General features: G+C 36.1%; 1 long non-coding RNA gene across 1 annotated transcript in view; it reads left to right on the top strand.

Moving 5' to 3' along the window:
- The first annotated feature begins 13,250 nt into the window (after positions 1-13,250).
- LOC104992141 overlaps positions 13,251-24,672 on the top strand; it is a 55,964-nt gene continuing 44,542 nt past the window's right edge. The window contains exon 1 of the long non-coding RNA XR_825667.1: positions 13,251-13,400. This is a non-coding gene — a long non-coding RNA (uncharacterized LOC104992141). The remainder of the gene's footprint in view (positions 13,401-24,672) is intronic.

Below are 24,672 nucleotides of genomic sequence, written 5' to 3'. Positions count from 1 at the left end.
GAAACGGAAGTACAGATTTTTTTTTTCCCTTCTTTAGTTTGCACTGCTTTTTTCAGGGGAGCAGAATACAAGAGGTGTTCAAGTATGCAGTACTATCTGCCTCAATCCTGATACCAATGACTGACATTCTTTTTTTAGTTAGACGAATTGTGGAATGAAAAATCATAAACTTTAAAACAAAATAAAACTCTCACTGGTTAAGTCTCAGCTTCACCACTAGTTACTATGTGATTTGGGGGACATATTTAACTTCCCTGAATTTGTTTCAACTTTTGTAAAATAGGGATAGTACTTTCTAGGCTGCCAACTTACTAGAATTCTTGTGAGAATTAAAAAATAATATATCTGCAAAATTTAGTGTTATGAAATACTGGGTAATTTTTGTTATTTTATTATTTTGTTATTTATTATTTTGTTATTTTATTCTTTATTTTTTAAATTGGAGTTATAATTGCTTTACAATATTGTGTTAGTTTCTGCTATACAATAATGTGAATCAGCTTGGATAGTTTTCTATTTCTATTTCACCAGCATTTTTCCTACCTTCAAAACAAAATATGTTCTATGCTTGCATATACCTTGTTGATATATATAAGAAATGAAAAAGACATAAAGTTCCAAATTGTCTCAAAATCTCAAAGTTAATTCTAGAAATATAACCATTATGACATTCTAAGAAAATATTGACATTAGAGAAAGGCTTAATACATTAATTATTTTTATAGACTAAGTTATATATAAATTTTCATACAAATAGATCCTTGGTATTCTACAGAATTTGAACAATAAACCAGAACTACAAAATGAAAGGATTAGTGGAGTAGCAGCTGTTTCAGAACGAACAGGTATCACAAGAAATTTCCCACTTGACTCAAGGAAAGGAAATTTGTTTGGTAGTCTCGATGATGATTCGTTTTTATTCTTCATGAAACCTTATAAAGTTATATATGATGTTTTCATTAAACTATACATAAGTATGAACTCTCTCATAGTATTATAGTTCAGTTTATGCTACATTTTAGTAGTTCTTTTTTCTTTTAGATATCTCAGGTTATTATATATATATATATCAGGTTTGGAAAAATCAGTGAAGATAGTTTCTTATGATTGTCAATTTTTAAAACATATTCTAAATTCTCAATGCTAATGTTAATGAAGTCAACATATCCTAAAGAGGGAGATCATCTAATCTAAATATTTTGTCGCCTACCATAACAAGTACGTTTTGAACTATTTAATTACATGCCAACTAATTAATTGATTGGTATTATTGCAAATTGGTATTATTGCATCTTGGACAGAGGTAGACCAGCTTTTTAATACCACATTTATTTTTGTCAGGTGAAAAAGGAAAAGATAATTACACAAAATTATCTTATATTTGTATTTTTATTCCTGATTTTGACAATGGAAACATTGGAACATGCACAGTGACACTCCTGTGAAATAAAGAAAAAAGTCCATGTAGCTTTTAGAAGACTACCTGAAAGAAACATTTTGTCCTGTTTTTGTGGTTACCAGTAGCATTAATGTGGAGGAATTGGGTTGTATATTTAGATTTGTAATACATTGGCAAACATATGATAGCAACAGTAGATGTGGTACCTGTGGCAGAATTAAGGACAAAAAGTTAGAAAAACATTTTTTTCCAAAATTAACTTTCAGCTGTAACTCTAAAGGTAATGAAACTCCAAAATATAAAAAGAAAGTCACTAATCATATAGGAATATTTCTGTGAGTAATCTATTGGAAACTCTGTCCCCCCAATAATGCTGTCAAGTGGAATCTGGAAATAAAACATATCATGTGTTACCATTAGCAGCTTAAGGGATAATAACTGGTTAAATGCTTCGTGTACGTGAAAAGCCACATACTCCAAGTCTGGGGGAATGAGTCACCACTCTTGCTGTTTCTAGAAGATGACTCATTAGTTCCATTTATTTTACACAGAGAGAACAGAAAATGAAGAAAAGGGGGAGAAAGAGAAAGTTAAAGTAACTATTATGTTTTATATTTTCACAGTATATTTATCTCTACTCCTGTAGTACAGACCTGATAGTGAAAAGGAAATAAAACAAGGATACAAAGTATGGAGTCTCTCACACATACCATACTTTAACAGAGCAAAAGTATTTGGACAAAATTTGACAAAACATCTGATTTAAGTAAAGGGTTTCCTCCACCCCTTTGTTTTAGGTTCTATCTAAGCATTACTTTTCATGTGAAGAAAGAGGTATGCTCAGAATCATCAAAGACCACAATTCTCTGAAATCTCAAAATTTCCCCACAGCTTTCTCACACCCATTATCCACAGTCAATGAAAATACTGCCTTAGTTTGTATTTCTAATGGTGCCAAGAAGGTTGAGAACCTCTTAACACATCAGTACAGGACGGTGGTTAATTGAGAATGTGAAGGAATAACATTTAGATACATTATCTTGCTTCCTTGATATGGATTTAACAGGGAAGAATGAAAGTTATCACCCTGTCTGCCAAAGAATTAACCATGACTAGAATTCCCAGGGATTTGGAATCTCCTTATTCTCATGGACTTTGGAAGGAAAATAGTTTCCTAAGTTTCTCGTTAGGGTCAAGCCAAAGTAAGACAATATTTTGTTTGTTTTGAAGGTCCAGACACATCTAGAGTAATGTTTCAACTGCTAAATCAAAATCATTAGTGAAATATGAAGTCAATTTGTTACGCACTGATCAACACTAAAAAGAAAGAAAGGAGTAGAATAGAATGAAATGGAACAATGTGGAAAGCATCAGTATGTTTCATTTATTATAAGCTAAGTTATTTTGTGAAACTTTAGCTTATAATGCTATGTGTGTGGATGTTTGTATGAATGGTGTAAAAATGTAAAAGTTTTGTGGAAACAAAATTAAGCTTTCACACCATGATTTTAAATCATTATAACTAGGCTCAACACATCTGTATTAATCAAAATAGAAACCACTACAATCAACACATTTTTGCCAATGAGAAATAAGTCTGCTTATTCCTGTAGCATAACAATCTGTGCTTTGGAATTTGACTAACTCTTGGAAAGCATTTTCTGCATCCTACTGGTTGTGGAAACGTTTTGCCTGAAAAAAAGTTGTGAAGATGCTTGAAGAAGTGGTAGTTGGTTGGTGAGAAGTCATTTAAATATGGCAGATGAGGCAAAACTTTATAACCCAGCTCATTCAACTTTTGAAGAATTGGTTGTGCAATATGCTGTCAGGCATTGTCATGAAGAAGAACTAGGCCCTTTCTGTTGACCACTGCCTGCTGCAGGGATTGCAGTTTTCAGTGCATCTCAATGATTTGCTGAGCATACTTATCAGATGTAATGGTTTCACTGGGATTCAGAAAGCTGGAGTGAATCAGATCGGCAGCAGACCACCAAACAGTGGCCCTGACCTTTTTTTTGGTGCAAATTTGGCTTTGGGAAGGGCTTTGGAGCTTCTTCTCAGTCTCTTCTTCTCTGGTTGTTGCTGGTTGTCATATACAATTCACTTTTCATCACACATCACAGTCTGATCAAGAAATGGTTTCTTGTTATTGCATAAGAAAAAGAGAAGACATCCGGTCCCATCACTCATGGTAAATAGATGGGGAAACAATAGAAACAGTGACAGACTCTTTTTTGGGGCTCCAAAATCACTGCAGATGGTGACTGTAGCCATGAAATTAAAAGATGCTTACTCCTTGGAAAGAAAGTTATGACCAACCTAGACAGCATATTAAAAAGCAGAGACATTACTTTGCCAACAAAGATCCATCTAGTCAAGGCTATGGTTTTTCCAGTAGTCATATATGGATGTGAGAGTTGGACTATAAAGAAAGCTGAGCGCGAAGAATTGATGCTTTTGAACTGTGGTGTTGGAGAAGACTCTTGAGAGTCCCTTGGACTGCAAAGAGATCCAACCAGTCCATCCTAAAGAAAATCAGTCCTGAATATTTATTGGAAGGACTGATGTTGAAGCTGAAACTCCAATACGTTGGCCACCTGATGTGATAGAATTGACTTATTTGAAAAGACTCTGATGCTGGGAAAGACTGAAAGTAAGAGGAGAAAGGGACAACAGAGGATGAGATGGTTGGATGGCATCATCAGCTTGTTGGACATGAGTTTGGGTAAGCTCCGGCAGTTGGTGATGAACAGGGAGGCCTGGTGTGTGCTGCAGTCCATGGGGTTGCAAAGAGTCAGACATGACTGAGGGACTGAACTGAACTGAAGAGAAGACAACACATCAAAACGACCATTTTTTTGCTTTGCAGTCAGCTCATGAGGCACCCGCTTATTGAGCTTATTCATCTTTCTATTTTGCTACAAGTGCCAAATGATGGTAGAATGGTCAAGGTTGAGTTCTTCAGCAATTTCTCTCTTGAGTCTTTTGCATTGACAGGTGGGTTCTTTACCAATGCAGGAGACTTAAGAGAGTATGTTATTCCTTTGTAAAAACATTTCACTATTTATTTATCCATTTTTCTCTGGTCACATATTGGAATGTTTTTAATTTCTGGCTATTACAAACTGTGCTACAACAAACGTCCTTATACACACCTTCTGGTTCTTTTGCTAGGTCATGGTGTTTGCATGCATTCTACTTTAGTCAATACTGCCACTTAGTTTTCCAAAGTTGTACCAAGTTACACTTGCAGACAGCAGGAAATGAGAAATCCAGTCTTTCCTTATCCTTGTCAATATTTGCTATTGTCTTTTTCATTTTAACAATTCTGGTGTTGTGAGTGGTATTACCTTGGGTTTTTAATTTAGCTTTCTTCAGTGACTAATGAAGTTTAACACCCTTATATATATATGTTCATCATTGGATATATTCTTTCTTAGATTCCAGTTCTAGTTTTTGGTCCATTTTTTCTAAAGTGTCGTCTGCCTATTTCTTACTGATTTGTAGGTGTTACTTATATATTCAAATTTTTTATACAATGTTCACAAACAGGCAAGGTTTATCTATTTTAATTTTTTGAAAAATACTTTAAATTGAAATAAATTTACATACACACACATACACACTTACACCTACCGCATGCACAAAGTAGTTGGTCTGACCTAAAGAGGTGGTTGCAATTCTCAGTCCTGGAAGGAACACAAGAGCTTTGGGTTTTCTAGATCATATAGTGTGCTTGAATCCTGTCAGATGCTTCTATGCTAGCATGGTCACAGAAGGGGCTGACTCCACGGGACATGAAAGAAGTCAGCACCAATTGCCATGGTTTCAGGGCCTTACTGAAGGTGCCCATGATTGAAATGGTCATCAGCAAATGAGATCATTGAAATTAAGAGCAATGTGGTGCCGTTTCTCATTTCACTAGGTTTTCCAAAACCTTGTATTCCGGTGTGATGCAGGGATAAGAGAGAAAGTGCTGAACACGAACTCAGGTTAAATTTACTGCTAGTCTCAGGGTGCGAATTTTGAGGTAAAAGTGAATCCAGTTTATAACTTTAAGAAATATTTTATCTCTCCTGTGTTCAAATTGTAATTCCAATAGCTGTCAAACAAAAAGAGGTGATAGCATACTTGTGCTAAGATCTTATATCTCTGCTCCTCTATGTTTTCCTTTGTGGGTGATAAATCATAGATAAAATAGAAATTCAAATTCAGTGGAGGCTTAATATCTATTATTATATGACTTAGGAAACGTCAGTGAATAATTCAGTGAGTCAGTTCTTACACTCCTACTAACAGGATCTTGCTAGGATTAGAAAATGTTTCACAAGTCTTTTTTATCCTTGAATATGGTGTCACCATTCCTCTCTATGTTATTCTAAAAAGGAGAGAGAATAAAATGGTCACATTGGCTGCTGCTGCTGCTAAGTCGCTTCAGTCGTGTCCGACTCTGTGCTACCCCATAGACGGCAGCCCACTAGGCTCCCCCATCCCTGGGATTCTCCAGGCAAGAACACTGTAACTAATTTTATTTCAATAAATTATCAAGAAATTTGTAGGCAGAAAAATTAAGATGTCTGTTAAGGTCAAGTGTTCAAAATCTGCTTTCCAGGTTTAAGGAGAGCAAAGCATCTGTTTAAATCCAGTGTTGTGAAATTTCAGATTTCCTAATGCTAGCTTAATTACCATATATTTTGTACACAAATTCTTTCATAACCTTTAGTAATTTGTGCTATCATAATGATTTCTTCCTTTATGTCAACCAACTTGCAGCAAAACTTTGTGATGAGAAAAATACATATATATATAAACTAATTTCATGATGATATTAGTTTGAGTAATAAATATTTATTCAAAACTCCAGTTGGCAGGGACACTTGTTAATTGCTGGTAAGGAATACAAGATGGGACTACCCTTTGGAAGGTAGCCTGATAGTTTCTTAAAAAGTTAAACATAGTCTTAGGACACAGTCCAGTGATTGTATGCCTAGATACTTACTCTAATGAGTTGAGAAAATTATTTTATCACAAAAATCTGCACATAAGTCATTATAGCAACTTTATTCATAATTTCCAAAAATTGGTGGCAACCAAGATATCCTTTAATCGGTGAGTGGATGAACTATTATACATCCATACAGGGCTTCTCAGGTCACGCTACTGGTAAAGAATCCACCTTCCAATGCAGGAGATGCAAGAGATGCAGTTTCGATCCCTGGGTTGGGAAGGTCCCCTGAAATGGGAAATGGCACCCCACTCCAGTATTCTTGCCTGGAATATTCTATGGGCAGAGGAGCCTGGCAGGCTATAGTTCATAGGCTACAATTCATGGGGCCTCAAAGAGTCAGACATGACTGAGCGACTGAGCATAAACATACATACACACACACACACACACACACACATAATGGAATTTTATTCAACAATAAAAAGAAATATGTTATCAAACTAGGAAATGTCATGGAAGAATCTTAACTGTGTACTGCTAAGTGAAATAAGGCAGTATGAAAAGGTTGTATACTATATGATATTAACTATATGACATTCTGGAAAAAGCGACCTCCAGAGACTGCAAAAATATCAATGGTTGCCACGAGTCTGGGAGAATGGTAAGAGAATGAGTAGGTGGAGTACAGGGGATTTTTAGGACAGGGACATTTTTCTATACTATCATAATGTTATATATACGATATTTTGTATTTGGCAAAATCCATAGAACTGTACAACATAAAGAGTGAACCCTAATGTAAATTCTTGTATTAGCAAATAATAATATATCAATAGAGGTTCACCAGTTATAACAAACGTACCACACCAGTGCAATATATTAATAATAGAGGAAACTAAGGAAGAGGGCCTTTATGGGAACTCTCTATATTTTCTATTCAGTTTTTCAGCAACTCTTAAACTGCTCTAAAAACTAAATTTATTAATAAAAAAAAACAGTTGACTATATAACAATAGATTCACATCTTTTAATTAAATAATAATGCTATTTTCAACTTCTATTTGAATTCAATGGATTAAATAGATAATTTAAAACAATTCTTTAAATAGGAACAATTAGAAAACTGGATCCCTATTTTATATCATATTAAAAATATTTCAGATAGAACTAAGATTTAAATGGAAGTAAATATATAAATGGGGCTTCCCTGATGTCTCAGCGATAAAGAATATACCTGCAATGCAAGAGACATAGGAGAGGTGGGTTCAATCCCTGGGTCAGGAATATCCCCTGGAGGAGAAAATGGCAACCCACTTCAGTATTCTTGCCTGGAGAAACCCATGGGCAAAGGAGTCTGGCAGGCTACAGTCCAGGGGATCACAGAGTTAGACACAACTGAGTGACTGAGCATGCATGCACAAATATGGAAAAAACATACATAATCTCTGGGCTAGGAAACACTTATTCATGCATGGAAATCTAGTATGATTTAGAGAGAGAGAGAGAGAGATTTTAATAAACACAAATAAAAGTACATGTGGAAAAATATAAATAAAATCATTAGATTCTCATAAAAATTCAAATCTTATTTTCATATATTAAGAAAAGGCTGATATGTATACTATAGCAGGAGCTTTTATAAACTGTTGAGGAAAAAAATTCAAGCAACCTAAACAGCAATAGAAATGAGGCGGAAATGTGAATATTCAGAGAAGCAAATTCAAATGGCCAAACCATGGATTTGTGTGAGAAATTTCTCCTTGTCCAAAAGGTATTCCCACTTCCTCCTCTCTGTTGACCTGATCTAGATTATGTGGCAGAATTGGGAGTAGATGTTCCTATGGTAGTTGGAGAGGCAGTGGATGGGTCCCAATGCCTCTCTCATGAAGATGAGGGATGCCTTGTCATCCCCGTAGGACTGTAGCTAAAGATTACCAACAAGCTCCTTGGTGTGCACCCCCAAGAAAGTGCAGGTCTTGAACTACTAGCAGTTGAAAAAGAAATTTATTTCACCAACAGAGAGTAAACGACAAATTTTGTTTGCACCGTTTCAGATAAGGAAGCGGTGGACATTAGAATAAACTTTTGACTCATCATTGTCTCCTGGTACCTTAAATATTGATTATTATGAAGAATTTAAAAGCTATTTTGTCTAAAGTATATGGTTATCTGAATATCTGACTTTGACAAGGTCCTAAAGCAACTTTACTTTCCTATTGCAAAATATGTGTTACTATAGTTTGAGGGTAAAGAGTTTTGCAACAACATACCATATTTTTTCAACATGCAAAAGAATGGCATGGGATTTAAGACTGATTTTAATAACTGAATGATTCAAAATGTCTTTCAATGTCATAATTGTACAAAAATGTTGATATGACTCCTGTGTAGCTAGCTAGTATATAAAAATTATTCATTTAATTTTTAGATATTTTATAGTTTTTGTACATACATATTATGGAAGGTCATGAAACCTGTCATAAAATAAGTATCAGAATACAAGACAAAAAAGAGCAGAAAGTTGCACACTTTTTATAACCAAGATCATCTTTAAGCTCAAAGCCAAACATGCAAATTCTAACATTTTCCCTAAATCTGCTACATAACCAGGAGTCTTTTAGAGAGACTAAAAATAAGCAAAATGTGAAAAGGAAACAATTCTAAATTCCATGTGTGTTAGCCAGGTTCAGAAGAACCCCAAGAAATTTAAATTCAGCTAATGGGTTTATAGTGAGCAATCCAGAAAATTAAAGATCCTTAGGCTTCAACAACAGCTCTTCTTTCTATTTGAAACTATATCCTGTTGCCTGATTAAGGTTTTGCTTTTTTAAGAGGCAGTGGCTGGTGCTTGCAATATGCACATTTCAGTTTAATTTCCATCTGGGTGAACAAGAAGTCAGCTGCCTGGAGCTGAGGCATATTTACTGTGGACACAAGTAAATTTGCTTAAACTACCCTAAGTGTAAAGAGAATAAAGGCTTAGTTGAGTAAAGAGAGAGTACGAAAAACTCACTGGGATTAGAAATGATGGGTTAGGCAAATCTTCTTTGTAGCATTTGATATTTGCAATATGGAAATGAAATGCAGATCAGAAGAACTGCCTCTCGGACTTCTTAAAATGCAGTGTCTCCTAAACTTCCTTTAAACGAAAACATCTAAGTTACGTTTCTATGTAGCTTGAGTATACTAAGTTTAATATCACTATGAGATATTTTTTTAAAACTCTATAGATGGGCTTTTGTGAAAACTAGTACTGCATTGAAGAGAACTATTGTATCATGAATGTCACTACCATACAGGAGACTTTTTGAGAAAAAGTAAGACAGAATCCATTTTGTGAACAAACCGGTTTTGCAGAAGGAGTCACCAAAGTTCAGAATGTCTAACTGCGGTTTGATGAATCAGGGCTTTAAAATTTGCTCCAGGGTGGGGAAGAGGGGGAGGGAGATTTGCAGGGAATTGCTTTGTCGTGTCAGAACTTAAGTAAGGAAAAGATAATACCATGCCTTTTCTTGAAATACCAGTATTTTTCTTTCATAGGCAGTTTGAGTTTAATGTGACACATGCTGGAAACTGAAACATAAACTCTTAAAAATAAACACAGAAGAAGCTTTTTTTTTTCAAGTTACTCATTTCACTTTAAGGGAAAATGGCATAAAGTCACTCCCCGCTCCCTACACCCCGGCTGGTGGGAGGGCACTCAGATGTGCTTAAAATACTTCTGTCTTGAAGATGCTGCAGTGCTTAATAATTTAGGTAAAGTTCTTTCAGCTATTGAAACATACCATTCTTTATTTCTGCTGGTCTCATAAAGGCTCAGAAAAGACTCTAAGACTGATTTCTAGTGCAAGGCATTCTCTGCCTTTGAGCTTCTCTCTGTGGAAATTCTATTCATATTTTTAGACACAGCTCAAAAGCTAATCCTCTACAGCAGAACTTCAAATCTCTACAGAAAGGAGTGCTGCTTCTCAGGAAAGCAAACAGCACATTTGTTGGATCTTGAATACAGGATCATTTTAATTGAATGTTTAGTATACCTATTTTTAAAAATAATTTTTTTTATTTATTTATGGATTTTTGGCTGTGCAGGGTCTTCATTGCTTCTTGGGCTTTTCTCTATTGTGGCCAGTGGAGATTACCCTCTAGTTTCAGTGGATGGGCTTCTCTTGTTGTGGAGCCTGGCTCTAGAGCACAGGCTCAGCAGTTGTGGTGCACAGACTTAGCTGCCTTGTGGCATGTGGGATCCTCCTAGACCAGGGACTGAACCCGTTTCTCCTGCATTGTCAGGCAGATTCTTTACCTCTGAGCCACCAGGGGAGCCCCCAGTGTACCTGTTTTTGTATTGTTTCTCTCACCTACTAGATAAGTTTCTTCAGGATGCATTCTTATTCAGCCTCAAATTGTCCACAGGGTTTTCCGCGTCGTAGGGGCACACGCACTGAAAATCAAACCTTTATTCAATTATTTAGCAGAATGATTCAGCCCTATAGTCACAATGTGTGAGCCTTCCAACAGATGTTAGCAATCTCTTGTATTAGGTCCTCTTCCAAGCCCTGGGGCTCGGTGAAACACAAGCAAAAATCTACCATCCTTACAGAACTAAAATTTTCATGATACTAGTTGTATTATGTCAGAGAACCTGAAGAAGGAATTCATAGGGCCTGGACTCCATCTTAGGCCTGTTCATGCTGATCATGCTCGGCCACCTTTCCAATGGACTCTGAACTCTGTGTTTAGTGCCTGTGAAAACAACAACAGAAGGATAAGACCTCCTCCAGACAGGGGAACCTTGAAGATCTTATCTAGGTTACTCATCACCTAAGAGAAAACATACACTAATCACCCCTTCCTCCAGATCAGATCAGATAAGTCACTCAGTTGTGTCCGACTCTTTGCGACCCCATGAATCGCAGCACACCAGGCCTCCCTGTCCATCACCAACTCCCGGAGTTCACTCAGACTCACGTCCATCGAGTCAGTGATGCCATCCAGCCATCTCATCCTCTGTCGTCCCCTTCTCCTCCTGGCCCCAATCCCTCCCAGCATCAGAGTCTTTTCCAATGAGTCAACTCTTCGCGTGAGGTGGCCAAAGTACTGGAGTTTCAGCTGTAGCATCATTCCTTCCAAAGGAATTCCAGGGCTGATCTCCTTCAGAATGGACTGGTTGGATCTCCTTGCAGTCCAAGGGACTCTCAAGAGTCTTCTCCAACACCACAGTTCAAAAGCATCAATTCTTCGGCACTCAGCCTTCTTCACAGTCCAACTCTCACATCCATACATGACCACAGGAAAAACCATAGCCTTGACTAGACGAACCTTTGTTGGCAAAGTAATGTCTCTGCTTTTGAATATGCTATCTAGGTTGGTCATAACTTTCCTTCCAAGGAGTAAGCATCTTTTAATTTCATGGCTGCAGTCACCATCTGTAGTGATTTTGGAGCCCAGAAAAATAAAGTCTGACACTGTTTCCCCGTTTTTTCCCATGAAGTGGTGGGACTGGATGCCATGATCTTCGTTTTCTGAATGTTGAGCTTTAAGCCAACTTTTTCACTCTCCACTTTCACTTTCATCAAGAGGCTTTTGAGTTCCTCTTCACTTTCTGCCATAAGGGTAGTGTCATCTGCATATCTGAGGTTATTGATATTTCTCCTGGCAATCCAGTTTGTGTTTCTTCCAGTCCAGCGTTTCTCATGATGTACTCTGCATAGAAGTTAAATAAACAGGGTGACAATATACAGCCTTGATGTACTCCTTTTCCTATTTGGAACCAGTCTGTTGTTCCATGTCCAGTTCTAACTGTTGCTTCCTGACCTGCGTAGAGGTTTCTCAAGAGGCAGATCAGGTGGTCTGGTATTCCCATCTCTTTCAGAATTTTCCACAGTTTATTGTGATCCACACAGTCAAAGGCTTTGGCATAGTCAATAAAGCAGAAATAGATGTTTTTCTGGAACTCTCTTGCTTTTTCCATGATCCAGCAGATGTTGGCAATTTGATCTCTGGTTCCTCTGCCTTTTCTAAAACCAGCTTGAACATCAGGAAGTTCACGGTTCACATATTGCTGAAGCCTGGCTTGGAAAATTTTGAGCATTACTTTACTAGCGTGTGAGATGAGTGCAATTGTGCGGTAGTTTGAGCATTCAGACAGGCCATAAATTTTTCTCTATCTATTGGAGTGTAACCTCGGGTTTATTGATTATTGGCTAACTGTTTGAGCACATGAGCACGTAGCAAGTGAATGATGGGGTTATTGGGATTGTATTTTCCTTGGTTTATGTAAGTCTCAAGAAACTTGAAGTGGTGGGTTCAGACACATGGGGTATAAAAGATTTTCACAAATGCTGGCCGGAGTCCATGGCTAAGAGGAGACTCTGCCTTGGGCCCGCCGGTGTAATAAACTGCACTCCACTATCTGCATTGTGCTTCTGAGTGAGTTTGTTTCCCGGGACCCATGGCTACAACAAACCTATTCCAATAAGAAAACTTAAACTTTCTGTCTCTATGGAATTTTTAAATAGTCTACTCATTAATAGTGGAGGGTTTGAAACTGCACTTTTGCCTTATGAGTTAACTGCAGACAACAGACCATGTATGGAAGGCTCTCTGATAGTTTAGGTTGTTCTCTTATAAACATAGCCAATATCTTTGATTTTTTTAAAAAAAGCTAGAGTATGTTGATAACATAAGGCAGAGAAAATTAAAGCTTTGAAAGCATCTAAATGCAATTCTCTGCCCTCTGTGGACACACTGTGAAGAAATCACATCTACCCCTCCATAGTATGGATCAGAAAGGGTTATGAGAAAAGAGAACTTTGAAAAAGGCAGGATCAGCACTGTGTCCAAGGGTGAAAGTCAAATTCAAGAGGAAGTGCTTGTCCCACATTGGCCAATAGAAGCAGAGGCACACAGAGGATTAGAAGACAAATCAACCAAAGCTAATTGTAGTCGCTCTTAATAGTAGAGAAGCAAAAGGCCAGACTCTTCAAAGTTTTTGTAAAGGGCCAGAACAGGATGGATGGTATTAAGGAATTATTAATACCTACTGAGCTCTTGCAGGTAAGAGTGCTAAGTCACCTCAGTCATGTCCGACTCTTTGCAACCCCATGGACTGTAGCCCACCAGGCTCCTCTGTCCATAGGATTTCCCAGGTAAGAATACTGGAGTAGGTTGCCGTTTGCTTCTCCAGGGGATCTTCCTGACCCAGGGATCAAACCCACATCTGTTGTGTCTCCTGCATTGCAAGCAGGTTCTTTACCACTAGCACCACTTGGGAAGCTCTCCAGGTAAAAGTAAGGAGGCTTTACTAAGAAAGAGGGGAGAGGGCTAGATTCAAGACACAGAGGGAAGATCTTGATAAAGTAAGCACTATGGAAACCTCACCAACTTGCCAGGGGAAAATAGCATTAGAAGTAAAGAAAGCTTTTCAACTAGTTTGTTGTCTTTTTATATGTAAATTAACATCTTTTTCATATAAATAGTACCTGTGGTATTGTTGATTTGTGCTGTTACATATAAGTCCCCTGGATAAGTCAGGTTTGCTAGTACAAACACTGAACTCCAACAAGCTCAGTCAGAATGGGGAAAATAGAAGAGAACAGTATTAGGGTTCTCTTTTGCAACTCAAGAACAGATCTAGCCCTCAGACTCTTAGAACTAGAAATCTGCATGTGGTTTGAAGTTTCTTTCTTTTTCTCTTATCTCTGCATTAATCAGACCAGCTTTTCTCCTAATGGTGGGAAACTTGACAGACAACATTCTTGTTCTTCAAACTTCTTATCACTTGTCTATCAAAGAAGCATTGCTTCTGTCTCTGTGTTGGGGAAAAAATACTGGAGGGGTTGCTATTGGCATATTTTGGATCAGTCACTTATTTCTGAAGCCATCTACAGTGGTCAGAGAGTTAATTTACTGTGACTGAAAGCCCAGTTGGTTGATTTTATCCAAAAGAAGGTAGGGTTAATCTTAGCATCAGTAACAATATTTCTCAGACAAAGCAATAAATGTCTACAGCATTCTTTCAGGGAGGAAATCCACTGTTTTCCTCCATGTCTCCACTTTTATTGTCTGGAAAGTTTAAAATACTTAACTTTTAGCCTAAAATGTATTGCCTTTATTTTTCCCCTTGGTATAGCTGGATAAACACCTTCTATAGTCGATATAGTGATTTATGGATAATAGGAACTTTTAAATGTAAGTAAAATTTTTGTACATATTTGTACAAAAAAATCAAATCCTACTTTCAGTATAAATAGTATTATAGTTAAATTTGTTTAATTCCTTAAGCATTTTATATTTCTACAAATATGTTATAAGTTTGTAACCAGTGCCACAAACAAATAAGGCCTATTTTCTTTTTACAAATGTCATAAAACCTCATTTCATTTATTCTTTATTGTAGTGCAATACTGTGAAGGTGAGGAAAATATAGGCCGTATCAATGTCCAACTGCCAACATGAACTTTTTGTTGTTCTTTCATTTTTGTTTCTCTGGTCACAAGCCTTTATATGGTACATCACTGTTTGCAGAGTCCAATTATGTAATTCTCTCATTTTAATCATGGTTGACTGCCATATACTTTCTCGCATATGTGTGCTCACTCACTGAGTCATGTTCACCTCTTTGCAACCCCATAGACTGTAGCCCACCAGGCTTCTCTGTCCATGGGATTTTTTCAGACAAGAATACTGGAAGAGGTTGCCATTTCCTTCTCCAGGGGACCTTGCTGACCCATGGATTGAACCCAAGTCTCTTACTTGGAAGGCGGATTCTTTACCACTGAGCCACTAATCTGGGTTATAATATTTAAATTTCTTTTAAAAGAAAAGCAAAATCTAAAGCAAAAGCATTTGTTTTGTTTCAAGAAATAAAGAAGTTTTTCCTTAAAAAAAAAAAAGCAATCATTTTATAAAGATTGCTACCTTGCTCTTCTTATTTATATATATTATTTTTTATATATAATATATATATGATATAAAAATGATATAATATTATTTTATTTATTATTGAGAGCATTAACCAACATCTGTCATTTTTAATCTTGATTTTCTCCTAATGGTTGATCTTTTCATTTTACTTTTTTGATGCCTGAAGGTAATGAACCACTTTCATATACATTCATAGATTATAATTGTACTATTATAAAGGAAAATGAGGATTTAAGGTAGAACTCTGTGGAAGAAAATGTATGTGTGTATATATTATATATATTCTGTAAGTGCTGAGAATATATATATGTGTGTGTATATATACATATATAGGTGAAGTAAAGTAATAGAACAATTTCTATTTTTAATTGACCAGTTTAAGCAACTGCCATGTTCATTAAGAGCCTATTGTTGCCCCGGTTCTGTACCTGTCCTTCAGATAAAATCTTATTTTGCAGTCTCAGGAAGAAACTCTTTCTTCAGTATCTTTTCTGGGGGAAAGGCAGAACATGTTTTATAAAGTAAAAATGTAAGAATTTCATCTCTTGGTTTAATGTCTCAGTTCAGTTCAGTTCAGTCACTCAGTCGTGTCTGACTCTTTGAGACCCCATGAACTGCAGCACGCCAGGCCTCCCTGCCCATCACCAACTCCTGGAGTTCACTCAAACTCACATCCATCGAGTCGGCAATGCCATCTGTCCTCCCCTTCTCCTCCTGCCCCCAATCCTTCCCAGCATCAGAGTCTTTTCCAATGAATCAACTCTTCGCATGAGGTTTAATGTCTAAAAAGACCTTAAAAAGTGAAGATAATGCAATGGTTAAATATTATTTTTGCTTGTTTTATTTTATTTTCCCCTTCTCATCTGCAGTCAACAACTAAAACCCTGAAGGCTGCCTCTTCCTTTCCCATTCTGTCCTCAGCTTCACATGTATCCTTGGCCAAACTAGACCAATTTCTTTACCATTTTCCAAATAATCTCCATTCCTGCTCTTGCACAATTGCTCATTCTGTTTCCAGTAAAGACACTCCCCTTTTTCCCCATAAATCTTTGCATTCTTTAAAGTGCAGCTGCAACCTATATCATGTACTCCTTAACTTTCTAGTTCATTCCTTTGAGTAAACAATCATACTCTTGTTTATACTAGTACTTAATAGTTCCTTAGTCTTAGAAACGTCTTTAGAGAACCGACAGACTTTTCAAAGCTTCTTTAATTTCAACCTTAAAAAGATCCAGTTAGAAATTATTTTTCTGTTGATAAAGGTGAGGTGAGGCTCACAGGATTTCAGATTTTTTTCCTTGTAAAAGAAAAGTGAATTGTGACAATATTTGAACTTTCTTTAGGACTACAAATGACATTCCTGCCTATTACAAACAGCATAGTTCACAGTAGGTGTTCCAATTGTTACTCACATGTTCCCATTCAGAATTAGAAGGAAAAATGAGAAAAATCAAACTATGACTTAAGAGGAAGATGGCACTGAATTCCTTTTTAAATAATTTGGTATGAATATACAATTACTTGTGTGGTTTTCTGTGTAATTGTGTGTTTGATATCTATCTCCCCTAACAGACTGTAAGTTCCCTGATTTATTTCTTATTAGTTCCACTCCCCAGCACAGTGCCTGGACTGCAACAGGTACTTAATAAGTTCTTGTTAAAGGAATAATGAATGATAAGATATCTCTATATTAGAATGAGCTCACTTGTCTGAGGAATTCTTTAATAATAAGGTATCAATCAGAACAATCTGGTTGACTTTCCATGATTGGAAAGCTGTTACTATTCTTTTGAGCTCGAAGGAAATCTACTAGCCATGCTTGAACAGAATGAAGGTGAACCAGTACTGACTGTTAAGTAATACAATGCAGGTGCTGTGACTGAGTAGCAGATATGGACAGTTTTCATCTCTGAGGTCAAGTCTAGTTTCAGTTTCTATTTTCTAACATTCTTTTTTCTCCTTTCATTTTAAAATGAAATTTTTTTACTGTTAATGACATGATGATAGTAATGAAGAATGGCTTTCTTCTTTAATAACCCATTGAAGACCCATCGTTAACTAACAAAATTTGGAGTGAACAGAATGGGATTTAGAAGGATATCTAAGTAAGGAAAAAATATTATTTGTGTATAATTTTTGAAAACAGAACTGGAAGGTAAAGGAGGGTGGAGCAGAACATTCTAAGGGTGAAGCTCACTGAGAGAATTAAGGATGAAAGAAGCACTGTTAATACTCCCCTGACTTTAAATTCCTGAGTAAATAAATCCTTTCCATAGTCCCAGTGTAGAGTTGTCTGAAACTGAGTAGGTAAGGAGGGAATTCAGGCCATCATGGTAAACCTGAATTAAGACTCTGGCTATTGCTGATGTAAAGTACATCTCTGACCAATCAACAGGATTGACTTACCCATGATTCTGAACTTTGAAACATAAAACTTTACATGGCTCTGTCCCTAGGTGGGCAGGTGGCAGAGTAATGGTGCCATTGTATTTATTTATGGTTGACTAGCTGAATCCTAGTGGTTTAAGACTGAGACCCAACAGAAACCAATCTATAGGACACACTCAGGCACTACTGATATTCCTGAGACAAGCCTGAATTTTCCACTTGCCTCAAATGGAAACCAAGGAGAGTGGAGAGCTGTTACGCAGCCCCAGTAGAAATGCTTTACATCCCTATCACAATGCTTTATCATTTAAGTTTTACAACACTGAATTGGTTCCATTCTGCTGTAACACAAATGTGTAAGTGTGTGTGCATGTGTGAGCATCTGTGTCTGTGTGTGTTTAACACTTACTCAATGTCTGGGTTCCTAGATAGCAGTGACTTCAATTTTCTCAGTATTTTTGACAATGATAATGGACATTGTCATTATCCAAATGGACAATGTCCATTTGGAATGGACATTCCAAAGCATTTCCTTTGGAAAAAGTTTAAACACATTGGAATAGTGGACTCTGCTATAGGATCTGGCTCAGAGGGAACTGTAGTTATCATGTTTTATTTATCTTACCCTCATTCCTGCACAGATACTTCGTTTTCACCAAGACTAATAAGGCAAATGTTGATTCAGAAAGGTACATTTACTTCTGGTCATTATTCAGTTTAAATTATTCATTTTACCTAGAAAATACATTAGAATGGTACTTACTAAAACCAGAAACATAAATAATTCACTGTATTTATAAGACAGTTCAGATAAGGTGCCTCAAACCATTTTGTTGATTTGAGTGGAATATTTAAAATACTTATAGCTAGACATATATATTATGTTGCTTATTTTTGAATATGTATTTTAAAGTTGTCTTCATGCCAAGAATCATGTTACTGTTCAAATGAAGTATATGATTGAGCATCTATAACCTTATCTTCTGACTGTGCCTGATTCTTGACAAAACCATCATGTGGGCAGGGATATTAAAAAGTGCCTAGAGCTTTCTTCTGGAGAAGGCAATGGCACCCCGCTCCAGTACTCTTGCCTGGCAAATCCCATGGACAGAGGAGCCTGGTAGGCTGCAGTCCATGGGGTCGCTAGGAGTCTCGGACACGACTGAGCGACTTCACTTTCACTTTTCACTTTCATGCACTGGAGGAGGAAATGGCAACCCACTCCAGTGTTCTTGCCTGGAGAATCCCAGGGACGGGGGAGCCTGGTGGGCTGCTGTCTATGGGGTCGCATAGAGTCGGACACGACTGAAGCGACTTAGCAGCAGCAGCAGAGCTTTCTTCTCAATCGTGTAACTATAAAGTCTTTTAAGTGAGAGAGGTGGAAGTGAAATCCCATCTGCTACATCCAGCAAGGGTGAAATTTTCTGTTGGTTTTACATTTCAGGGCTTGCAAAACTTTTTTCACATATATTTATTTCATCCACATAATTATATTGTGAGAAAGATTAGGCAGGTAATATTTCACATATTTCAAAACTGAAATGCACTGAAGTTGAGATTTAGTTAAACTGAATAATTAATAAATAGGGGAGTCAGGACATGAATCTAGATTTATAGTGCAGACCACAAAGCCCAATTTGACTCAGCTATTTGGAGGCATAAAATTATCTACAATTCTAAATTAAAGACTGACAAAAATTTAGAAAGACAATTTTTGATTGACAATAAAATAAAAACATAAGACTGGAATATGAGGGCTATAGTGACTACAAACCTACACATACACCTACCACGTAATACTGATAGACCCACAGGCATCCACTTTGTTTCCCTTCTTTAGGAGGGTGGGGAGCCTCAAAAGGACACTCATGTTTCTAACTACTACATCATTATTCAGTTTCCTGTATGATTCTTGAAAAACCAGCTCTTCTGGAGTTAGCACTCATGGTATGTTCATACTCTTCAAAGTTTTTTTTTTCCTTTTTGAAACTTTTGTTCTTCTCAGTAATTTTTCATACTTGACATTTGAGACAAAGCTGAGTGATGAAATAATGAGACGGTTTGATTCATTCTTTGTCTTTGTAATTAAAAAAATGCAGTGCAAAGGCACCATGCATGCCTAGTTTTTGTCCACTAAAAATCTTTTCTCTGTGTTTGCTCTTGAACTTCATTGTTTTTCTTGATTTTCTTTGACTTTGAAGTTCTTTTATCCTTGAATTACATCTTACCTTTCAGTTTTTAGGTTGGAATCTTCTTTCATTATATCTAGAATCCTGTGTCATGAAATCATTGAAATACTTAGGTTCCAATTTTCTTAGAGTTCCTTAGAAAATAAATATATAAGCTGACTGTCCAAACAATTTTCTTTGATTCTTTAAATTTCAAATAAGTTATAATCCCCACAAAACTGTCAAGAATAAGTTTTATTGATTACAACAAATGTAATACAAAATGTCGTTATTCCATCTTCAAAACAAACCAACCAGAAAACTACAAAAACATAATATAAATCAAAAGCATAAACATCATGATTTACTTTGATTTCACAGATATTGGAGAATAATCCAATTAAATAAACTTCAAAATACTCTGCCACTCTGTATGTCCAATATATTTAAATAACTGATGATTTTTTGATTGGAATTTATGTTTCATTCAACTTTCTAGTAATTTAGACAGTTTCTTTTTTGGGGTTATTTCTTTTCATTTTTTTCTTTTTAATTTATTTTTTTATTGAAGGATCATTGCTTTACAGAATTTTGTTGTTTTCTATCAAACCTCAAAATGAATCAGCCATAGGTATACACATATCTCCTCCCTTTTGAACCTCCCTCCCATCTCCCTTCCCAGCCCTTTTTTGAGTTTCCTGAGCCATACAGCGAAGTCCTGTTGGCTATCTATTTTACATATGGTAATGTTTGCTTCCATATTACTCTTTTCCTACATCTCACCCTCTCCTCCCCTTTCCCCATGTCCATAAGTCTATTCTCTATGTCTGTTTCTCCACTGCTGCCCTGTAAATAAATTCTTCAGTACCATTCTTCTAGATTCCATATATATGTGTTAGAATATGCTATTTATCTTTCTCTTTCTGACTCACTTCACACTGTATAATAGGTTCTGGGTTCATCCATCTCATCAGAACTGACTTAAATGTGTTCCTTCCTTTGGCTGAGTAATATTCTGTTGTGTATATGTACCATAACTTCTTTATCCATTCATCTGTTGATGGACATCTAGGTTGCTTCCATGTTCAAGCTACTGCAAATAGTGTTTCAATGAACAATGGGATACATGTGTCTTTTTCAATTTTGGTTTCCTCAGGGTATATGCCTAGGAGTAGGATTGCTGGGTCATATGGTAATTTTATTCCTAGTGTTTTAAGAAATCTCCATACCATCTTCCATAGTGGCTGTATCAATTTGCATTCCCACCAATAGTACAAGAGTGTTCCCTTTTCTCCACACCCTCTCCAGCATTTATTTTTTGTAGACTTTTTGATGATGGCCATTCTGACCAGTATGAGATCATATCTCATTGTAGTTTTGATTTTCATTTCTCTAATAATGAGCTATGTTGAGCATATTTTCATGTGATTGTTAGCTATCTGTATGTCTTGTTTGGAGAAATGTCTGTTTAGGTCTTTTTCCCACTTTTTGATAGGGTTGTTTGTTTTTCTGGCATTGAGCTGTATGAGCTGCTTGTATATTTTGGAAATGAATCCTTCATCAGTTGTTTCATTTGCTGTTATTTTCTCCCATTCTGAGGGTTGTCTTTTCACCTTGCTTATAGTTTCCTTTGCTGTGCAAAAGCTGTTAAGTTTAATCAGGTCCTACTTGCTTACTTTTGATTCTATTTCCATTACTGTAGGAGGTGGGTCATAGAGGATCTTGCTTTAATTTAGGTCAGCGAGTGTTCTGCCTATGTTTTCCTCTAAGAGTTTTATAGTTTCTGGTCTTACATTTAGGTCTTTAATCCATTTTGAGTTTATCTTTGTGTATGGTGTTAGGAAGTGTTCTAATTTCATTTTTTTACATGTAGCTGTCCAGTTTTCCCAGCACAATTTATTGAAAAGGCTGTCTTTGCCTCTTCAAAAATAAGGTACTCATAGGTGCATGTGTTTATTTCTGGGCTTTCTATCTTGTTCCATTGGTCTATATTTCTGCTTTTGTGCCAGTACCATACTGTTTTTATGACTGTAGCTTTGTAATACAATCTAAAGTCAGGAAGGTTGATTCCTCCAGTTCCATTCTTCTTTCTCAAGACTGCTTTGGCTATTCGGGATCTTTTGTGTTTCCATATGAATTGTAAAATTTTTGGTTCTAGTTCTGTGAAAAATGCCTTTGGTAATTTGATAGGGATTGCATTGAATCTGTAGATTGCATTTGGTAGTATAGCCATTTTCACAATACTGATTCTTCCTACCTAGGAACATGGAATATCTCTCCATCTGTTTATGTCATCTTTGATTTTTTTCCTTCATGTCTTATAATTTTCTGTGTATAGTTCTTTCATCTTCTTGGGTAAGTTTATTCCTAGATATTTAATTCTTTTTGTTGCAATGGTGAATGAGATTGATTCTTTAATTTATCTTTCTGATTTTTCATTGTTATTATATAGAAATGCAAGTGATTTCTGTGTATTGATTTTGTATCCTGCAACTTTGCTAAATTCACTGATTAGCTCCAGTAATTTTCTGATACTATCTTTAATCTTTCAATGTACAGTATCATGTCATCTGCAAATAGTGAGAGCTTTACTTCTTCTTTTCTGATCTGGATTCTCATATCAGACAAAATAAACCTTAAAATAAAGAATATTACAAGAGATAAGGAAGGACACTACATATGATCAAGAATCAATCCAAGAAGAAGACATAGCAATTGTAAATATTCAACATAGGGGCACCTCAATATATAAGACAAACACTAGTGTACATAAAAGGAGAAATTGAAAGTAAGACAATAATAGCAAGAGACTTTAACACCCCACTCACACTAAGGGACAGGTCATCAAAACAGAAAATCAATAAGGAAACATGTCTTCAATGATACATTAGATGAGATGGATCTTATTGATATCTTCAGGACATTCCATCCCAATGCAGAAGAATACACCTTCTTCAGGATAGACCACATCTTGGGTCACAAATCAAACCTCAGCAAATGTAAGAAAATTGAAATCATATCAAGCATCTTCTCTGACCACAATGCTATGAGACTATATATCAATTATAAGAAAAAAAAACTGTAAGAAACACAAACACATGGAGATTAAACATCACGTTTCTAAATAATCAACAGGTTACTGAAAAAAATCAAAAGGGAAATCAAAAAAGTTCTAGAAACAAATGACAATGAAAGCATGGCAACTCAAAACCTATGGGATGCAGTAAAAGCAGTTCTAAGAGGGAAGTTTATAGCAACACGATCCTACCTCAAGAAACAAAAAAACCATCAAATAGACAACCTAACTTTACACCTAAAACAGCTGAAAAAATAAGAACAACAACAACAAAAAATTAGTAGAAGAGAGGCAATCACAAAGATCTGAGCAGAAATAAGTGAAAAAGAAATGAAACAATCAATAGTAAAGATTAATAAAACTAAGAGCTGCTTCTTTGAGAAGATAAAATTGACAAACCTTTAGCCAGACTCATCAAGAAAAAAAGAGAGAAGAATCAAAGCAACAATTAGAAATGAAAAAGGAGAGATTACAACAGACAATGCAGAAATACAAAGGATTCTAAGAGACTATTATGAACAACTATATGGCAATAAAATGGATAACCTGGAAAAAATGGACAGATTCTTAGAAAAGTTCAATCTTCCAAGACTGAATCAGGAATAAATAGAAATTATGAACAACACAATCACAAGCACTGAAATTGAAGCTGTGATCAAAAATCTCCCAAAAAACAAAAGCCCAGGACCAGATGGCTTCCCAGAAGAATTCTATCAAACATTAAAAGAAGAGCTAATGCCTATCCTTCTAAAACTCTTTCAAAACATTGCAGAGGAAGGAACACTTCAAAACTCATTCTATGGGCCACCATCACCCTGATACCAAAACCAGACAAGACAACATGAAAAAAGAAAACTACAGGCTAATATCACTGATGGACATAGATGCAAAAATCCTCAACAAAATTTTAGCAAACAGAATTCAACAACATATCAAAAAGCTCATACAACATGATCGAGTTGGGTTTATTTCAGGAATGCAAGACCTCTTCAATATATGCAAATCAATCAATGTCATACACCATATTAAAAAACTGAATGATAAAAATCATATGATAATCTCAATAGATGCAGAAAACGCCTTTGACAAAATTCAGCACCCATTTATGATTAAAACTTCAAAAATGGGCATAGAATGAACCTACCTTACATAGTAAAGGCTATATATAATAAGCCTACAGCAAACATTATTCTCAATGGTGAAAAACTGAAAGCATACTCCCTAAGATCAGGAACAAGACAAGAGTGTCCACTTTCGCCACTATTATTCAACATAGTTTTGGAAGTCCTAGCTATAGCAATCAAGTAGAAAGCTTTATGATGTAAAGTATTGTATTTTGCTTCCATTGATGATGTGACTGATTGGGGGAAATATTAAAAATTCAAACTTAAAGACTTTCCTGATTGTTGAAGAGCAAAAAATAAATGATTTGATTTTCATCATTCTCAAAGTACCGATCTTAGATTTTTTAAAAGTATCATCAAGATGATGACTTACTCTCAGCGAAAAAAAAAAAAAAGAAAGTCCTTACGCTTTCTACAGATTTGAGCTTAAAATATAGCAATGATTTCTAAGAAGCAAAGTTTAGGAAACCCTGTGTTTCTTCTTACAGAAATAAATTTGTGAAAAAAAAATGATCTACCATGAATTTATCTCTTTCAAGTGAGAGGAGATTCAGAAACTTTTGATGGGTCGTCAGTAAATGTTTTCCTGCTAAGACCGTGATGATTGACTAATATTTCAGCACAATTTTGGGTAGAGGAACAATGCA

The sequence above is a fragment of the Bison bison genome, unplaced genomic scaffold (assembly GCF_000754665.1).
Source record: "Bison bison bison isolate TAMUID 2011002044 unplaced genomic scaffold, Bison_UMD1.0 scf7180017864212, whole genome shotgun sequence".
Lineage (NCBI taxonomy): Eukaryota > Metazoa > Chordata > Mammalia > Artiodactyla > Bovidae > Bison > Bison bison.
The sequence above is the reverse complement of the archived record's forward strand: the minus strand, read 5'-3'. Positions and strand labels throughout refer to the sequence as shown.